Genomic DNA, 21,468 nt, shown 5'->3' with positions numbered 1-21,468 from the left:
CCAGCACTTTCCTGTCTCCGCTGGAGGGTCCGAGGGGCCCGTTCAGCCGCCTGTCTCCGCTGGAGGGCCCGAGGAGCCCGTCCAGCCTCCTGCCTCGTCAGCCGCAGGGCCCGAGGAGCCCATTCAGCCGCCTGTCTCCGCTGGAGGGCCCGAGGAGCCCGTCCAACCTCCTGCCTCGTCAGCCGGAGGGCCCGAGGAGCCCGTCCAGCTTCCTGCCTCGTCAGCTGGAGGGCCCGAGGAGCCCGTCCAGCTTCCTGCCTCGTCAGCTGGAGGGCCCGAGGAGCCCGTCCAGCCGCCAGCTGCAGCCTCATCATCCTCGCTGGCTGCAACAGCAGCTTCATCCTCGTCTGCTGCAGCTTCATCATCCTCGTCTCCTGCAGCTTCATCGTCTTCGCCTGGACCGGCTTCATCGTCTTCGCCTGGACCGGCTTCATCCTCGTCGCCTGGCTCGGCTTCATCGTCGTCGCCTGGACCGGCTTCATCGTCGTCGCCTGGCCCGGCTTCATCAGCGTCGCCTGGCCCGGCTTCAGCATCCGCTTCTGCCTCACCTGGCCCGGCTTCAGCATCCGCCTCGTCTGGCCCGGCCTCTGCTGCCGTCTCGTCTGGTGCTGCGAAGGCCACACCACCTTCAGGTCCCGAACTGCCGCCTCGACATCGGCGGTCATCTGCCAGGCCGCTTGTTGGGTGTCATCGCCGATATTGACGACCTCCCAAACGCCGCCGCTACTTTCCGTGCGGCCGGCCTCCAGACTTGTGTCGTCGCCGCCGTTGCTGTCCGCACGGTCAGCCTCCAGACTTGTGTCGTCGCTGCCGTTGCTGTCCGCACGGTCGGCCGCCTGAACTGTTTCCCCGTCCCCGACGTTGCTGTCCGCGCGGTCGGCCGCCTGAACGGTTTCCCCGTCGCCGCCGCTGCCGTGTGCACGGTCGGCCCCCTGAACTGTGTTTTGTTCTTGAACTCCAGCCTGTGTGTTTGTTTTGGACAATTCACTTGGTTCGCTGGAGCTTGTTTTTGTTCGGTGTTGGTTGATGGGGTCCTTCTATAAAACTGTGTTTCACAGACAAAGGGGTGAAGATTTTTGCAGAGGGACACACCGGCCTCGTCTTCCCTTCTAGAAGTGCATGCTTAAATGAAGATGAATAAAGATGAATAAAAGTTTTATGAAAATGACTACTGAGTCCGGTGCCATCTCTGGATGCTCGAGGAATAAAAAGAACCGGTGTAAAACTGATTTCTCAACAGTTTTGGTGCCGAAACCGCTGGGATTCGCTCGAGGCGCAGAGATGAATTGGCAGAGCTGAGATCATGAAACGAGGCGAACAGAGAGCTAGCTCACATGATTAAAAGGTAAGCACAACCTGTTTATTTTCGAACCGTGCATATTGTTTAAAGCCTAAATTATCTGTTCGCTAAGTTGAACGTATCCCAGTGTAAATTCACTCAGTAGAAAAAAAAGGCGGCTAGCGTCCGTCTCAGTGCGTTAAAGCAAGAGACTTTTCTAAGAACTCCAAGTTGATGTTTAGCGTACTGTGAGCGACTAAAGCAAGAGACTTTTGTAAGAACTCCAAGTTGATGTTTTGCGCCCCGTAAGAAAATCTCAGTGCGTTAAAGCAGGAGATTTTGGTTACGGATTAATAGCATCGGTGTTTCATCCGTCTTAGTTATTAGGAAAAAAGTGGCGGTGATCCGTCCTCGTGCGTTAAAGCAGGAAACTTGTGTTACTATTAGTTAGAAAGCGGGGCTGAAAGGCTGTGTCGCCAGCTGAGCGCTGCGCGTGTCACGGGTTTGGTTACCCCACCTAGTCTCGGACGCGGGGCTAGGACCTGAAGGCAGGAGATCCAGGGTGGTGACCTGGGGATTCGTGGCTCCTTAAATAACTAAGTCGGGGAGAGGTCCCTGTCACAGTCTGAAGTATGCATAAAAGCAGGATCGGTTGCTTTCGCGGGTTAGATTCCGAGCTGAGTTGAACCAGTGCCTGATGCAGAAGGAGGACGGTGTAGTGTGTGTGAAAGCGCCGTTAGAGTCGGCGTCTCGTCTGAAGTACGGGAGTTAATTAAAGTAACAAAAAGAATTCGTGTCTAAAAGTGTGTGTTTGTGGTGTGCAGAAATCGCGGCAGGATGCCGTGTCGCGAATTGTTGGAAACTGTGAAGTCAATTGGGGGTTTAATTTGGTTTTATATTGTTTAGGGGAAGAGAAACCGCGGTATCGAGTCCGTGGCGCAGTTTGAATGATTTGTGAAATGTACGAGAGCGGACGGCACCCGCTCTGTGTGCTGATTAGGGCGTTGTCCTGAATCAGCAGAAGTGTCTCGCAGAAAGTTTGAATGGGACTGCGAGAAGCATGAGGTGCGTGTGAGCCAGCCTCGAGGGGGCGGGTTCACAGGTGGAACGAACGAAGAGTAAAATGTGAGTGTGTGTGAGAGAGAAAGAAAAGGTGGGGGCGAGTGACCAGCCTGTGAGTGTGTGTGAATTCCTTGATGACAAAGAGGGAGACAAAGTAGATTAGTTGATTTTTTGTGAAATAATAAATAGTCAAGAAATCGTAGTGATCAAAGAGGAAAAAATGAACTAAAGTAAATAAAAAGAAAGAAAGAAAGAAAGAAAGAAAGAAAGGATTAGTGTTAAACTAATGATAAATAAATTGATAAAATTAACAGTGACATTTAAAGGTGATCAAGTATTCAAGTATTCAAGGATGAATGGAGAATTTGATTGCTGAGTGTATGAGAGCTGTTGGGGTGAAAGGAAAATGAGGTTGGAGGAGTGAGTTAACAGGTTAATGTGTGGGTGTAAAACAATGGGGTAAAAAAAAGAGAGAGAGAGAGAAAGAAAATGATGAAAACAAAGAAAACAAAAAGTGTGGAAGTGTGAGTGGGAAATTGTCTCCAACTGGGGGAAGCAGTGACGCTACAGGTCACCTTCTTCCCCTGCTGGACACAAAAGAAAACATAATTTGGAGTGTGGTGGATGAAAATAATTAACAATAACATTAAGAAGATTTTTGTGTTTGCGGTTAAGACCAAATAAAAAGTTCATTTTTGGGGTTTAAAGTCAGTAGAGTTCAAAACAAAATAAGCAGAGATGTGTTGCTTTAGGAGTGATGAAAACATATGCAGTCACAGTGAATAATGAAAGTCTCTCAGTCTGTCGATTACAGGTGGGGAACGGACCTGGATCAATTCTCCACGGGCAGCAGTCGGAAGAAAATTATAGGTTAAAATCATTAGAAAAAATAGAAACACCCAGCCAGAATTTTTTGGCTGAATTGTTTTGCAGCTTCCCATCCTCATCCTGAACAAGCAAGCTCCAAGGAAGCTAATCTCTCCCTGAAGACACCGAGTGCAGTTCCAGAAGCACAAGCATGAACATCAACGGTGGACAGAAGTCCAAGAGACAATACCAGAGTTCTGAGCAGAGAGGTCCAGCAGCGCTGTGGGCAAACAGCATCAGAAAGAGAAGAACCACCATCTAGATTGGATGGATGGAGATGCGTTTCCAGCAAGCTGCAACCTCACTGTGTGTGAAGGACTTTTGAGAAGACTGTCTGAGTTTGACATTTGCCATGTTTGGAGTGAGATGGCAATGAAAGAGACAGTGGGACAAAGAGAGACACGGGACAAAGCTGAAGAAAACTGACTCATGCAAGGGCAGTCACAGAGCACTGGCACGAGAGCGACAGCTCCGGGACTCGTGCTCTGCCACTGCCCTGTTCTATATTTATATACAACAGTAGGTGCATTTGATCAAAACATTGGAATGTGGATGTGTATATGTGTGTGTTTGTGCGCGTGTTCCAGGAGAGGCTCCTGCTACGAAGTGAAACTGCTTGTTAAGCTCTTATGTAGCAGGTACTGCTCCTTCCCTGCGTGATAACGGGTCACAGTGAATTAAAAACAGTCTGAGTTATAAAGAGATGATCACGCAGTATTCTATCATATGCAAACTTATATTATTCAAAAGATTATAATGACTACTAGGGCTGCTCGATAATGGCTAAAATGATAATCACGATTATTTTCAATGAAATTGAGATCACGATTATTTCACGATATTTATTTAACAATAACAATGCATTGAATAATTGCTTTAAAGATTTTCATAAAATAATGTGCAAATTCTGATAACCGTGCAAATGTTTGCAATATAAAAAATAAATAAAAAAATGTAAACATTAATGTTTAGTGAACTTCAAACTACTGCATAATATTTATGCATACAAATAACCAAACATCAAGGCAAGCTGTGTAGCCACACAATGCACAATTGCATCAAACTGACATTGAGGTATGTCAACTAAAGTTGCTGCCTGAACAAAAATAAAATTAAACACTGAAAGTAGTACCTTTTATAAGAAATAAATAAAAACTAGTAGGCCTGAGTCCCATACAATCTCAAAATGGCTCAACAAAACATGGTTCCTGCAACCTTTCAAAGGTTTTTAGCCAAAAACACCAGCCTATTGACATGATCAGGCTTCAGGGATGCACACAGGCAGTTGACAACATTTTCACCAGTGCTAAAGACCCTTTCTGATGAGGCACTTGTGGCTGGGATGCAAAGATATTTCTTTGCCAGGATGGAGAGTCGTGGGAAGAGGTTCTGTGATAGCTTCCACCACCCCAGTGGGTCTTCCTCTGTGTCCAGGGTCCCTGCCTGGAGGTAGGCTCAAAAAGCTCAAAAGCTATGGCCTGGTCCAGTTGAAGAGCATGTTCTGCACCTGGAGCTGTGCTGTGAGGGGCCTTAAAGAAGCTGCTTAGGCCCTTTTTCCTCTTCTTTTGGTTTGATGCACCATCATCAGCAACCTCCGTGTTGCCAACAGGTGTCCCCATCACTGCAGCCTCCTTTAATGGGACAAACATAAAATGACAGCAACACAGAATGAGGAACCGGTTTTATCTGTCTCGGGTTTGGCATTCTAAAATACAATCCTTAAATAATTACTATAAATAATGATAGATAGATGGATAGATAGATAGATGTTTAGTATCTTTATAAATACCATGATGGACTTCATTTCCATTGTCAGTCTGGCTTTTATTGTCTCTTGGCTGACCTCGCTTACATATCTCAGTTTGAACCTTGGGTCCAGGACAGTGGCCATGTCAAGCAACTCTTGTGTTGGTGAGTCACCATACTTTTCCTTTAGGTACTCCAGTATTCTCCTCTTGATGCATTTTGAGAGGTCTGTGTCATCATCTTGCTCAGCCAAGATTGAGTTGTTAAATAGGTGGAGTGTTGGTTTTATTAAAGACACACTCACATATTTCTCTCCAGAAAGTGCATCAGTGAATTCAACCAGAGGTCCCAAGGTCTTGTTGATGGCCTCAAGGACATCAATGTCCTGCCATGAGGGGATGAGGTGCCTGGTTCCTTTGTCTTGGGAGAGGACATGGGCAATGGCCTTCTGCTGCTCAAGGACTCTGGAAACCATGGCCTGCCTAGATCCCCATCTGGTTGGACATTCAGTCTTTAAGGAGTGGTCTGGCAGTTTGAGGTCTATCTGTGCCCTTTTCAGCTCTCTCTTTTTTTTCCAACTGAATGAAAAGGTGCTGAACACTTTTTTGCAGACCCCCACTGCACGCTCAATCCTGTGATCTTTCATGGCTCTTTCTATAAAAACATAAAAAATATAAACAAGCATTATCAGGATGATGATTGTCATTTCCTTGAGTGTGAATGAATAAGACAAAGTGATGGTAGCTTATTTATGTGTTTGTATAATTCATAGAAAATGTGTATGACTGTGAGAATGAATAAAAGTATCTCTGAATTTAAATTGTTTTTTATTTATTATATTCATTCGAAGCATTATGTTGTATACTTATTGAAAGAAAATCACATTATGCATCATATTCAGTAGGAATTAGGCCTACTCACCTATGGCCAAATGTAATCTGTGCCCAAAGCACTGGAGCCTCATCCAGCCATTCAGTTGTGCAGCCAGTATGATATTTGCAGCGTTGTCTGTGGTTATACAGACGAGTTTACTCTCCTCCAGATCCCACGTAGCCAGTGCTTGTTTCAGACCTGCAGCTATGTTCTGCCCTGTGTGGTCTTCTGGGAAAAATGCTGTCTGGAGACATTTTGTTTTCATGTTGAAATCCATGTCAATGAAATGTACCGTGAGGCTCAAATACGGCTCCATGGTGCGGCTTGACCACAAGTCCGTTGTGGTGGCAAAATATTGGGCTGTAGCCACTTCCTTTGTGACACCATCATGACACTCATCATATAAAGCGGGAATCGCCACTCGACTAAAATAGTGACGAGATGGCAAGTTATACCGTTTGTCCAAAGTGTTGATTAGTTTCTTAAAGCCGGGGGTGTCCACTGTGTTAATTGAGCATTGGTCTTTGGCGAGGAAAAACGTTACCGCGTTTGTTATCTCCTTGTGTCTCTGGGAGCTGGTGGGATATTTAGTCGCGTTGTACATGGTAGCGTGAATGGAGGTCTGTGAGGATGAAGCATGTGTTGTTGAGGGTTTTTCTCTATGCTCCTTCATTGTTTGATCGTATGTCACTTTGTGAGCGGTCTTCAAATGATTGAATAAATTTGTAGTGTTGCCCTGTGGTGCAGCTACAACATCGTAGCAAAGTTTACACACTATATCGACTTGATCCACGTCGGACTCATAATGTTTCCACACCACTGAAGTAGTTTTACCTCGCTTTTCAACCAACGGCATTCTTTCTTTAGCAGCCATTATCCTCTCCTCTCCAAATAACGTCTGGTTAGCTTTCCTCAGGTACTCTTAATTGATGTGACGTGTGTTCGATTTGCCACCTCGCGAGAGTAAAGCATGAGGGAGGGGCTAATAATAGGCCCAGTCATTTTTAATGATCGTTGAAAGCCCAGATCGTAATCGTGATTAAAATTCGATTAATTGAGCAGCCCTACTGACTACTAAGTACAATTTTCTATTGACAGTTCCTTTGGGTAAATTTTCTTTAGGTTATTTCGTTAATTTTGTAGAAAAGCCCAGATCCCACAACTCACTGGTTTGCCTGGTGTTGTTCTTTCTTTTCTTTTTTTGCCATCACTCCCTCTTCCTTTGGTTTTCATTAAACTGCATTCAAACATTGCTGCTTTTCAATTTATTTAAGGATGCACCACACTTATTTTAGACCATAATGACATTTTAAAAATGCATTGTATTACAGCTCTGACCTAATTCTTGTTTCTTCATCAGGAGGTATTGAATGACATCCGGAGTGTTTGGAATGCTCACCGTATAAGGCCCTCAAAGAATAACAACGTGCCCTGCGGGATACCTGATGTCATGCACATGGCCCCTCACCTTTAGGGTGCAGAAGACTGTCTCATTCCACTAACAGAAGATTTGACCTTGTGTAAAAATAGCTGCACTTTTGTTATTTCAGTCTCATGTGATGTGCAAGTGTTTGATTTGTGCACAATAATAATGGAGGAATCAAGCTTGTCCCATGTCCCAGGCCCTTGATTTATATTTTCATCTCAGGGATACAGTTCGTTCACAGTTATTTGAGGCTACTTAAATAGACACAAACATACAAATGTAGTACATTTTGTACTTAAGTACTTATTTCTACAGCTTAATGTACTTATTATTAAGTAATTATTTGTCTCCAGTGTGTGGTTACCTTGTCTTTGTATCAAAATTATCAGAAAAGACTGTATAACATAATTTTCATTTCATCCATGTCAGTAAATGAACTCATCATGAAGTGTTGCTTGCTCTTGGTAGCTACAAAGCGTGGAGTATTAAACTAAAATATGATACAGGTTAGAAAGAAAGAAATCTTTTTGGATTGAGTTAAACTTACCACACTGTTAAAGCATCAAATGTTGTTCATAATAGTTTTTGGTAGCAAAAATGCTTCTTCTTTTCTTTTAATCTTTGGGCTGAAGGAAGGACAGTACTCGGTGTATAAATGCTCAATCAACAATCATTTATTTCCATACAATTCAACACTTAAGAGCATTAAAACGTCCGGACGGGAGAGGTGTTTTGCAGAGGGTATGCAGCACGTCTCAACATGGCGACAGATCTCACAGTCTTTTATAGCTTCTGACGACCCCCACCTAGTCATAAAAGCTACATCTTCACATGTTTTTCTAATTCTTAGCGAGACTGGCTCCTGACCTTGGCTCCCTGTCTTTCTGCTTTCTGCAAAGGTGGGGGAATGGGCACGCTCTGAATTGCACTAATTCTTTTCAGCGCAGCGATGAAAATCTGCCTGCCTCTTAACCCGCCCATTGTTCGGGTGGAGCAACTTCATAATTTACACTGTATGTGAGTGTTGCTGTTAGTAGGAACTCACACACCCATTCTCTTACTTCTCAGAATCAGAATCAGAATCAGAGAGGGTTTTATTGCCAAATGTTGAGCAGGTTTACAACATTAGGAAATTGCTGCGGTGCTTCAGTGCAAACATAGTGTCATAAATTGCGCTTAAATAGACATGAAAAAAATAAAAGTAAGAATAAGAATTTAAAGTGCTACGTAGAAAGATATATGCATGAGATATACATGAGATATATACATGAGAATAAGAATTAAGAGTGCTACGTAGAAAGATATATACATGAGTGCAGGTGGTGATCAGTGCTAAACATGGAATGATGCAGTGAACACAGCGTAGGATCATGTGTTAGTGGTGGGAACAGTCATATGGTTATGACATGAGTCCAACAGCAGAGGGGAAGAAGCTGTTCTTATGGCGAGAGGTTCTGGTGCGAATGGACCGGAGCCTCCTGCCTGAGGGGAGCAGGTCAAACAGACTGTGTCCAGGGTGAGAAGGGTCAGCTGAGATCCAAGCTGCACGCCGCAATGTCCTGGAGGTGTACAGGTCCTGCAGAGATGGGAGTCTGCAGCCAATCACCTTCTCAGCAGAGCGCACAACACGCTGCAGTCTCTGTTTGTCCCTGATAGTGGCTCCAGCGTACCACACAGTGATGGAGGAGGTGAGGATGGACTCAATGATTGCGGTGTAGAACTGCATCATCGTCCGTGTTGGCAGGTTGAATTTCTTCAGCTGCCTCAGGAAGTACATCCTCTGCTGGGCTTTCTTTATGACGGAGGTGATGGTGGGCTCCCACTTCAGGTCCTGGGTGATGGTGGTACCCAGGAAGCGGAATGAGTCCACAGAGGTGATGGGGGTGTCAGTCAGGATGATGGGGGGGAGTGGAGCTGTGTGCTTCCTGAATTCCACAATAATCTCCACTGTTTTCTGGGAATTCAGCACCAGGTTGTTGTGGCTGCACCAAGACACCAGACGTTCAACCTCCCTCCTGTAGGCAGACTCATCCCCGTCCGAGATGAGCCCAATAAGGGTGGTGTCATCTGCAAACTTAATTAGCTTGACAGACTGGTGGGTGGAGGTGCAGCAGTTGGTGTACAGGGAGAAGAGCAGAGGAGAAAGAACACAGCCCTGAGGGGAGCCGGTGCTGATGGACCGAGAGTCCGAGACATTCTTTCCCAGCCTCACATGCTGCTTCCTGTCCGTCAGGAAGTCAGTGATCCACCGGCAGGTGGGATCAGGCACATTCATCTGGGAAAGCTTGCCTCGGAGATGGTCTGGAAGGATGGTGTTGAAGGCAGAGCTGAAGTCCACAAACAGGATCCTGGCGTAAGTTCCTGGGGAGTCCAGATGCTGCAGGATGGAGTGTAGGGCCATGTTGATGGCGTCGTCTACAGACCTGTTGGCTCTATATGCAAACTGCAGGGGGTCCAGGAGGGGGGGCGTGAGGGTCTTGAGATGGGAGAGAACTAGGCGCTCAAATGACTTCATGACCACAGATGTCAGAGCCACGGGTCTGTAGTCATTTAGTCCAGTGATCCTTGGTTTCTTGGGGACAGGGATTATGGTAGAGGACTTGAAGCAGGCAGGCACATGACATGCCTGCAGTGAGGAGTTGAAAATGCCAGAAAACACTGGGGCCAGCTCGTTTGCACAGTGTCTGAGGGTGGCAGGAGACACACCGTCTGGGCCGGGAGCTTTCCGAGCATTCAGATTCTTAAACTGCTTCCTCACATCTGCTTCATGAATATGAAGAGTTGTGGTTGGAGGAGGTGGTGTGAAATTCTCTTTTGTGTGGGGTGAGGAGGGGGGTGTTGTAGGTGAACAGTTTGAAGGTGGTGATGGCTCTATGGAGCGGGGAGAGGTGGGGGAATTAGTGTCCAAAGTGTCTCTATTGTTGGGGCCATTGGAGGTGTGAAGGCTGCCTGATGGCTCGTCAAAACGGCAGTAAAAGTCGTTGAGGGTGTTGGCCAAGAGCAGGTCATCAGTGGAGTGGGGGGTTTTAGGCTTGTAGTTCGTGATATTCCTAAAACCTTTCCACACAGAGGCCGAGTCATTCTCTGAGATCTGCTGCTGCATCTTCTCAGAGTGCTGATGTTTAGCAATGTCCACTTCTTTAGTGAACCTGTACTTGGCCTCTCTGTAGCAGTCCCTGTCTCCGCTTCTGAACGCCTTTCTCTTTTCCAGCCACAGCTTTTTGAGTTTAGGAGTAAACCAGGGTTTGTCATTGTTATAACTCACCGTGGTGCGTGATGGCACAATGCTGTCCTCACAGAAGTGGATATAGGAGGTGACAGTGTCCGTAAACTCGTCCAAGCTGTTAGAAGCAGCCTTCATTGTGTCCCAGTCTGTGGACTCCAAACACGTGCGAAGCTCCTCCACAGCCTCGTTGCTCCACAGTTTTTTAGTCCTCACGACAGGTTTGGAGAGCTTCAGCCTCTGTCTGTACGCGGGGATTAGGTGGATCATGACGTGGTCAGAAAGTCCAAGTGAAGCGCGGGGCACCGCGCGGTAGGCCCCGCTGATCATGCTGTAACAGTGGTCTAATGTCCTCTCCTCTCTGGTCAGGCATTTAATATACTGCTTATATTTCGGAAGCTCATGGCTCAGATTGGCTTTGTTAAAGTCCCCAAGAGCAATGATGAGAGAGTCCGGGAATGTCCGCTCCATGTGGAGTATCTGCTCTGCGAGTGCGCACTGAGCTGCCTGCGCATCCGCGTCTGGCAGGATGTAAAGAGCGGCCAGGATGAATGAAGCAACTCCCGCGGAGAAAGATATTCCAGAGAGGAAGAGCAGTGCTGAGCAATCACTGTCACATCTGTGCACCAGCCACTATTGATGTAGAAGCAGACGCCTCCACCGTTGGTCTTACCAGAGAGAGAGGCCTGCCGGTCCACGCGCAGCAGATGAAAACCCTCCAGCTCAAGCGCGCAGTCCGGGATGTTCTCGCTGAGCCACGACTCCGTAAAACATAAGACACAGGAGGAGGCAAAGTCTCTGTTCATGCTTCTCATCAGGGACAGTTCGTCTATCTTATTCCCGAGTGAGCGTACATTGGAAAGGAAGATCCCAGGAAGAGCAGTTCGCAGTCCGCGTCTCCTCAGACGCACGAGTGCGCCGGCTCGCTTCCCTCTCTTTCGGCGTCTCACTTTCCTGATCAGAGTCTGCAGTAAATCTGCCGCAGATGCGACAAATATCGGAAATAAATCCACAGGTGTTGTAGTCCTGTAGTTAAGAAGCACTTCTCTGGTGTAAGAGTATCCAGAGGAGTGCCCAGACACAGAAGAAATGCACAAAAACAAAACAAAAGTAACGCACTGAAGCACCAGGGCATCCATACGCGGCGCCATCTTGGTCTCCTGTTTCTCATTGCAAAACAAATGTAATTTATTCATATGCAAGAGAAATGACAAACCAAATCATTTTAACCTCTTCACATCGAAGCAGGAGGAGCGGTATAAGTCAGTGAACAAAATGCATTCGGGTGTTTGTAACTACTGCTACTTAATTTGTTTTTAACACATTCATAGAGAACAAGAACACATACTCACCCTTTGTGGTTGGTATCAATTCATGATGGTAGGTATCAATTCATAGTCCTTAGGACAGTTAGTATAATGCCAGCATACAACTATACTATTAGAGGAACATCGCCAGAACGTGGCCAGAACACACAAAAACAAGAACAAGACGATATATAAAAGTTCAAGTTCAGGCTCAGCTTTGGAGAGCAATTCATGGAAAACAATTGTACTCCAGTTCTGAAACCTTTCATTTGAAAACCCGTGTTTGCTGCTGAAGATCCTCTGGGTGTGGACCCTTCTGCTGCTGCTGGCACAGTGACTAGTTATGCAGAGCCAGAGGACAGAGGCATATGAGATTTAAACAGACTTAGCCATTATCATGTCTGACATTTAGTAATAACGCAGTACTTACAGCTCTGCATGTCTAGTTTTGGAGGTGAGATGCTCAGCATTGCGTCCTCCAGGTCTTTATCCTCATCCATCCCTGTGATGCAGGCAACAATTAGATAAATATATACTGAACTTATTTCACATCAACAATGTTATTAAAATATTATTAAAACAACTTACCCAGGGGCTTAGTTGGAGCGTTTGTGGAAGCAGATGCAGACTGCTGCTTCTTCCACAGGTACTGCTGCAGCTTATGCATCCGTGTTCCTTGACTGCAGCTCTTCCTCGTGATAAAGTCCTGGAGAAGAACTGCATTGTGCCTGCAGTTCTTATGTACCATGACTACCATGACTACATCGCAAATGTTGATTCAGATTTTGTCTCTTCATTGTTCTCCTGCATCCTGCTGTTAAACCCAGCCACAATGTGCAGCAAGATTAAAACCTGAAATGTCTTTGTTTCTGTTTGGAATCAATTTTGTTTAATATAATTGTTTATTTTTTCACTGAATGTCAAGATTTTCCTGAACTGTGGGACTCTCCCCAGCCTCAGGGTCAGGTTAGAGATGTTCTACATCACCCAACACAGTTGGTCTGCGCAGGACCTGATGCCAACTTGGTTTTAATCCTCCTCATTTCCCTCCTAACCTGGGTGGTTGAGAGAGACAGGCTGGAGCCTTGTGTTAATGTGTGCTGGATGCTGTTGTTGGGGGTAGGTAGTAGTGAGTCTGCCCGAGGGTACAACTGCACTACAACTACACTTACTACAACTGCACATTCCAGGGTGGCCTTTTGTTGTGGGCAGTCTGAGGTACACCTGTGCACTACTCATGATGTCAGATCAGCATCCTGATGTGGCACACCTGTGAGGTGGGATGGATTATCTCAATATGGCAGATGTGCCCACTACCACACATTTGGACTGATTTGTGACCACTGTTTGGGAGGGATGGTTATATTGTGTATCTGGACTGAATTTTAGGTCTCTACGTCCATCCCATGGGGAATGGGAGCAGTAACAAAGGTGTTGCGTTTATATTTTTGTTGAGTGTACGTTCCTTTTCACCTCAATACGAAACGCATAATATTTTCTCTGAATACGAGACGATTCCGTTTTTACGGGACGGTTGGAAACTCTACTAACTAACCTTATGAACAAAATAAAGTTCAACATCAGTAACATCATAGCACCCACCCAGCTGTATAGAAACTTGTGATGCTAGCTAGTACCCAGTACGAAAAAGTCAGCATAACGAAAATAAACTCCACTTAAACGTAGTTTATATCTGACCCAGACAGACTGCAGGTCATACCTTCTTACCTGAAGTTCAGTTCACCTGACACTCGGACTCCTCGGGTCTCTGCTCCTCCTGCCTCACCTTTCCCTCATCCACCTGCTGGCCTCCACCACTTGCTAATGAATCTGTGGATGCGCCGCGATAGCCACCACAAGAAGTAATGAATAACGAGCCTATCTAAATCCCAGTAACGATAACGTGTTCCTGATTTTGACATAATAACTAGTTACCGTGCTCATTATCACAATAATAACGTAGTTACTGTAACGCATTACTTAATAACGCGTTAGTCCCTACACTGCTGAATTCCGCCTGGGTAAAGTTTCAATTTGTAATTGGCCCAGTTTAGCTGCACAACAGTTCCAGAAAAACTGTTATTATCCGGAACTGGGTAACAAAGCCTTGGAATAAACAATCTCAAGGCCCTTATCCATTAGCAGCTACTCAGATCGACTCACCCCCTTATCACCACAACTTGGCTTGGAATGACTGGTTTCCCATTACAACCTAGTACTACCTTGTGTGCATGCTTGTCAACATAGCAATGCATCTGCACGTCCCACGACGTCAATAATGTGCGATACGAAGACTAAAGGTGGACATTTAGGCAAGAATATACCTACTGCTTGGTCTGTGGCTTTTCGTCAGACTCAAGGATCACCGCATTTCTTTTTTTTTGGGAGCTATTTCCCTCGTTGCTGGGTTTCAAAGATGACGGTTTTGACTTTCGTGAATGAGAAGCTCTCATGACTCATTGAGTGACACTACTGACCAGCCAATCAGTGTCATGCAGTGTGACGACATCACATTTTAGTACCTGCTCGGATCGTTTGGATCTGAAAAAGTACCAGGTACCAGGTACCAGGTACTATGACCTAATGGAAAACTGCGGTAAACTGTCAATGCGCGAAGGTACTAACACAAAAGGGGCTATAAAGTTTCCAGGCTTGGGAGGAGTGTGAAGAAAACAGTCTTCTAAATTCTTTGAGCTGGAGTTACCAGTCTCTGTAGTAATACTTCCAGGCTTGGAAGGAGCATGATGAAAACTTTTTTTTTTTTTTTAAAATGGAGGAAACTGCGTCAGAATAAACAGTTTTAGAATCTAAACACTCAGATCAGGACAGCTTTGTCTTTAAAAAAAAAACTTGGGACCTGGAGGAGGAGAGACATGGAAAATTTCTTCCGCTGCTGCAGCTGTGGTGATGTAGAAGACTCCTGCTGCTGTGGTGACGTAGTAATGGAGGAATTAAGCTGCAGCGCCGTAGAAGAGGAGGACCAATGACCTGGGCCAGCTCTCAGTGCCTCCTTAGCCTGAGTCAGGGAACAGCCAAAATCCTAAGCTATACATGTAAACAAAACCTAACAGTGATTGGAAACTGAGAACTGAAAACTCGAAACCAGGATCAGGAACTGGGGAGAATAAGAGAAGAGAGGGACACAAGGACAGCAGGGGAATACACAGCAATGTGAGACAACACAACAACAGGCAGAGGAAGGCGGTGGACTAAATACAAAGAGACATGACAGGGAGGAAGCAAAACTGAATACAATAAACACAGGACATGGGACTATCAAAATAAAACAGGAAACATGCACACACACTAAGACGTGGGGTTGACACTGGGACTGGGGACGAGACAGACATAGGGACATAGCCAACTGGGGAGACAGAAAGGAAACACGGAAATCAGACACAGGAGATAAATGAACATGAAGACAAGGGAGATGTGGAGCAGGGAAATTATTTTACTGCTATTGCTAAATAATTATTATCATTACCATTGCATTAAAAATATAATCTGGAGTTGATATTGTATTCAGAGGTTTAAACAGTGTGTGTCTTTCAGAAAGATTAAGTGACAGGCTGACAGGAAACAGGAAGTTGCAGAGAGTTTGCAGGACTGAAACCGAAAGTTATTCTGAGGAGCAGGCTAGACGAGGCTATTTTAATTGCTAGGTTATTTAAAAGATTCTGTTATACTTTTATATTCTTGTATTAAGCTTTTTAGTAGAGGTTCTTGATTAAAACATTTATTTTAAGTAGATGATATATCCATAGTTTCAGTTCGATTATTACATATACGAGAGTGGTTTCTGTCTCTCTGTCTGGTGAGAGGTCAGGAGCTAGTCGTGAGGTGAAACAGGGTGCAATTGTGGTTAAGCACACAGACACACACACTCAGTTAGAGAGAATCATTTATGGGGGAAAGTTTAATTATGTTTTGCTTGGCTTGCAAAAGCAGTTTGTCGCCAAACTGCTGCTGAGGTGTCAGGATGACAAAGCGAGCATCCGGCAGGGACAGGATGCACCTGTTAGGGAGATGGAAGACGATGTTCTTAAAAACTGTGTTAAAAGGTCTTTGTGGTTTTGATCTGACGTATGTATATATCCTGTTTGTGACGTATGAAGGGGCGTCAGTAAATTCAAACCCTGATGCTATAAGAATCTGTGTATGTGTTGATTAAGTCAAAGACAACTGGCTGTCTGCGTACAGAGTGTCTTCCCACATGTGTCATTAAAAATCAACTGTTTGACCAAAGACCTTCTGGACCATGGTGGTTTGTACTCTCCTTCCTCAATTTTTGAACCATAACAGAGACTAAACATGAAATGAGGAAAACAGGGGAGGAACAGTATCAAAAACCTAAAGACTAGAACTATAAATATAACCTGAGCAGATAGTAACTAAGAAAATTAGAAATACAAATGTTTAAACTGGAAACTTAAACAAAAGCCTAAGACTTAGAAATGCTGGTACCATGACAAAATAAGAAGATGATCAAAGTGTCTCATCTACCAAATCAGTTCAGATATGTACTGTAAGTCATGAGTAATCAGTCAGGGGGGATAAAGTGGACCTGCAGATTTAATTGGAGCTTCCTGCCCTTTAATCGTGCTCACTGGGCTTTCAAATTCCTTTTGTGTCTCATATGTCTGCACAATGACCGTCTTGAACACAGAGTGCTCAGCTGATGTTTGGTTTTAATGGATGTGGTGGTGACTGCTTGTGTGTCTGTGTGTAAGAGAGCAGGATTTTGTATTTAATACATAGTATAAGACATATAATCAGAATTATTTTATTGTATCTGTGGGTTATAGAGATACATAATTTCTTTCCCCTTTGAAAACTTGTGAATTTTCAGACGCAGTGAACCAAGCCATACTCTGTGAAACAGGGCAAAGTAGGCTTCTTTACTTAAACTCAAGATCAAATTCAACACACTTCTTAAGTCTTCAAATAGCTTAAGTTCAGATAGCATGTAAAAGTTTAAACAGTAGATCTTAAAGTTCTGTATTTTTATATATATGAAAGGCCTGTATAGCTGTTTGGTATAGTACTTGCACAACACGAGCGTTTGGTGATTGCTGTGCACATTTTTCTTAGTAATATTTGTTGTTGTTGTTTCTTCTTTCTGGATGAAAGAGGGAAGTTAAGAAAAAATCGAGGCAGTGTGCAAAAATGTTTCAGTTCTCTTTATTCGAAGAAATATTAAAATGATGTTAATCAAAAACATATCAACAATCAAAAATGACGTCTTTAAAAACATTTTGAAATAGACCATTCAGCATTATATCAACTTTCAACTGTTAGAGCTTTGAGCCAATCAACAAAGAGTATATTGGGACGCTGTGGAGTAGGTTGCCTGATGGAGGGAAAGCTTTGTGTAAAATGAAAAGTTCTTGAAACGTTTAACCTGACCCATTCAACCTGACCAGGCATAAAGGGAAACTCACACAATATATACACATGAGAGTGACAAGGGAAGTAGAAACACATGGGGAACACAGCTGGGACTAAACACACTGAACGCAGGATGAGAGAGACTGTCAAAATAAAACAGGAAACACTGAGGGAGAACACACATGGATACACATGACAGACAGGGGAGACATGGGAACAGAAAAGGGAGACGAGAGACGAAGAAAGAGAAAGTGAGCTAGAGAAATGGAGGGAAACACAGACATGACTGAGGAAACATACACAAAGGACATAACAGACTCTCAGATGAGACACAGGAATGAGCCAGAGGCAGGAAAACATGAACTAGAAATACAAAAAAACTTCGTACTAACTGCAAAAACTTGAACTTCTTGAAAAATGCAGTAAAAAGCAATCATAAATACAAAATAAACTCACTGTCAGGGTGGACCAACGACCCAGCAACCTGACAGTGTCTGTTTTCTTCTTAATTCTTCAGCTTTTCCTTAAATCACCACTTAGACCTTTGAAACCTGGACACAGCTGAGCGTTTCAACAGGTCAATAATTGCTGAAGTCCGGATTTCATAATTATTATATTAATATTAATATATTATATATATATATATATATATATATATATATATATATATATATATATATATATATATATATATATATATATATATATAATATAATATAATATAATATTATTATATTATTGTAGCTATAAATAATTATTAGTAGCTTGCTGCTGCTACTGCACATTCACCCAATGTACATACTATATATATATATTTATATGTAATGGTCTTCCTCTACCCCCCCAATTTGTGCACAAGTCGAGGAGCGTGTCAGGCTACATTGCACTGTGTGTTATACTTGTATGACTATGCATGTGACAAATAAAGAAACTTGAACTTGAACTGGTAGATCCCGCACTTAATGGTGACTTGTGCTATGAGCTTGAAGTTGGCCTAGTGTTGTACGCCACATCCCCATTGAGTTCCTAACGAAGGCTCTTAGGGTCCTGTTGATTGTACAATTCTAGGCATTCCAGTATCCAGCTGTGGGGCATTGAGTCATAGGCCTTCTTGTAATCAATCTAGGCAGAGCACAATTTGGTCAAAAGAAAAACAATGGTGTGCTTGGTTTCAACGTAACCAACTAATCTTGACTAATCTTTTGTCCAGTATTAAATATTGATTATGTTTAACTCATAGCTATGTGACTCACACTATTAAGAAATAAAATGATTTAAAACAGGTCTGCTTGCAGAAGAGACCTGCAGCACAGAGCTAATGTCCGTAGTTTGAGAAATTGTTTTTATCAAATCAAATACATACCTCAAGTGGAAATATAACAAGATTTTTAGATTATTGCTTCTATGTTTATAATGTTTACACGTTTTATAATTGTCTGTTTTTTGGGGGGGGGTTTTAGACATTGAGCTGCAAGAATATGGGGAAAGCAGCAAGTTCCACAGAATGCCGCGCCTAGCGCACACTCTCCATCTCACAATGAAAGATGCCATGAAACACCCAACTGCTGATTCAGTCATAACTAAAGCAAGAAATCTGGTACATGCTGTAAGAAAATCATCAGTGACAAATGAAGAAGTGTTTAAAAGGTGTGACAAAAGTCTGATCTGGGATTGTACCACTTGTTGGAACAGTACCAAACCAGAGCTGAACTAAACCAACTACTTGAGAAGCTGGGGATGGATACACTTCTCACAAGTGATTGGACCAAGATGGAGAACCTTGTCAAGTTGTTTGAACCCTTTGTCATTCATACAGACAGTGTTGGGGAGTAACAGAGTACATGTACCGCCGTTACATATTTAAAATACAAAATATGAGTAACTGTATTGTTGCGGGTCAGGATTGTTTGGGTTTTGTTTGACAGCTATGCTCTGTTGTTCCAGGCAGCAGCGTTATGGTTGCCATGGTGACGCGCGCTCTCTTTGCGACTGTGTGTTTCCAGGGTGAGAGAGCGCCTTTTTGTTGTTGTTGTGCTAAGCTAAAAGGGAGAGTGTTACAGACATAGCCCTAAAGAATGTAGCCTCATCGGCAGTGTAGTCCGTGCTGCAGGGAGAATGGACTGCCATACCCGTTATGTGTCTGTGAGTGCGAGGAGGGAGAAAAAGGAGAGTGGAAAAGTACGAGCTGTCATTGAGCAGAAACGGGAGCTGGAAGCATGTAAATATAATAATAACCACTGCAGCCAAGAAGAGTGCCTGACGAGCCCAGTTGTAAGTAAGCTATTAAGACTCGACTGTACACCGTGTTTGTGTTTTCCTCCGAAACAATAAGTTCTGTTGGAGCAGCCTTTCAACGCCTCTCTCTGTCTCTTGCTAGCAAAGATGACCCAGACAACAAAGTAAAGCTAGTTTTCGGCTACGACGTATTAGCCAGAGGTCCCTTTACTACGGTTCGGAGCCGCAGACCTTCAGTAATAGTAATAAATCTCATTCATGTAGTTGTAAACAGCATGATAATATATTAATATATTTTCTTTGTGTGAACTGCTGTCATCTTGGCTGAGAAACAGAACAACCACATCTCTGGAGTAGCGAGTTTTCCTTATGATCAACAAAAAATTGTTACTTCACTGATGTACCCTATATCCTTTTTGACCGACCTGGACATGCACACTTGCAGTTCAGTTCAGGGCCTTTTTTTTCATGTTTTACTGATGGATAACTAAACACTTAAAAACTACTCATGATGGCTTGGCTTTTGTGTTTTGTTGTGTATTGCCAGTCAGTTGCAGTGTTTTATCACAACACAACACAACAGTTGCAGCTTTCATTGACAGCACAAGTGGTACTTGAACCTTTGTACTGTTTTCATTAATTAATTTTGCAGTTAACTTGTGAACATGTTGGATGCTCTGTCTGCTGTCACTGGTTGGTGCTGAGGTCTGAATCTGATGGCAGCTTCTGTAATCATGATGAGAACAGAATCATCACAAACTGAAATATAAAGTTTATTTCTCGAAATTGAAATAAAAGCAATCCTTCTCTGTCCTCACACACTGGGGATCTGAAGTTCTATTGTTACATTTTTTCGGTTCTACAGTTTTGCAGACAACAAAAATTAATGCTTCAATTATTTCTTTCAAAGGATGTAAGTTGTACTGAGTACTGTACATTTAACCATGAACAATACTAAGAATTATCCAGACTGTTTCTTAACCTGAATATTTAGTATATTTGCAGAATGGCAGATAGAGACAAAATACTGTTAATCTGACTATCTTCAGGTTTTACATGCTTACATATACACATGCAGTTACTGTCCCTTCATTTAGAAAGGCAGAGGCGTCAAGGTGTAATTGTTTTACATGTCGTTGTTTTTTTCCTGTGTAATAATATTCAACATTGCTATCAATACATTTTTCAAAAAATGCCTCTCTGTGCAAAATGGGTTCAAAAACATAAACAACTGTGGGATACTGTTTGTGATTTGAACCGGGGGAACAAATTGTGGCAGGATCAGCCTGATATTATTTGTATCCCGCTGTAACTTTACTGTATAAAGAGCTAACATCTCCAAAATATCAGGAGTAGTTAGTCAATACAACAAGTGTGTGTGAACTAAAAATCAAGAATGTGGGATGCTGTTTGACCTACCTTGGCACTTGTGCAGGTGAAGCCAAAGGGAAGATATGCTTCACCATATTTTCTAGTCTTTGGATTAGAATGAAGTTGGTTTTGAAACATATTCAGCTATGTTTCATCTCCTGCTTTGCATTTCTGTGGGCACCCCGTGCTAGCAGCGTCCACACCTGAGACCTGACACTTGAGGCCTGACACCTGACTTTTGAGACCTGACACCTGACTTTTGTGACCTGACACCTGACTTTTGTGACCTGACACCTGAGACCTGACTTCTGACACCCGAGACCTGACTTTTGAGACCCGAGACCTGACTTTTGAGACCTGACAGCTGAGACCTAACTTTTGAGACCTGACGACTTTTTGTCTGAGACCTGACACCTGACAGCGTTTTGTCTGAGACCTGACAGCTTTTTCCTGAAACTTGACATTTTTCTGTCTGTGACCTGACAACTTTTTGTCTGAGACCTGAGTATGTCCTAAAATGTACACCGTTTAAAGGCCATACTTTGGACCTTGTTTGTTGCTCTGGACTTACTCCTTCCAACTGCAAAGCTAATGAACTGCTAATTTCTGATGACTTGCTTCTTTCTTTCAATTGCAAAATTACCTTTTCTATAACCAAGTACAATTTCTTTTCGGAATATTAAGAAAATCA

General features: G+C 43.6%; 1 pseudogene; it reads right to left on the bottom strand.

The window, feature by feature from the left end:
* Window positions 1-4,400: 4,400 nt before the first annotated feature.
* On the bottom strand, window positions 4,401-5,489 carry LOC146706852 (E3 SUMO-protein ligase ZBED1-like; annotated as a pseudogene).
* Between the last annotated feature and the right edge of the window lie 15,979 nt (window positions 5,490-21,468).

Source organism: Copadichromis virginalis, linkage group LG6, assembly GCF_057382275.1.
Source record: "Copadichromis virginalis isolate Kocher_CV1m ecotype Utaka linkage group LG6, C_Virginalis_male_GT1.1, whole genome shotgun sequence".
NCBI lineage: Eukaryota > Metazoa > Chordata > Actinopteri > Cichliformes > Cichlidae > Copadichromis > Copadichromis virginalis.
Note: the sequence above shows the minus strand (reverse complement) of the source record. Positions and strands in the feature narration are given on the sequence as shown.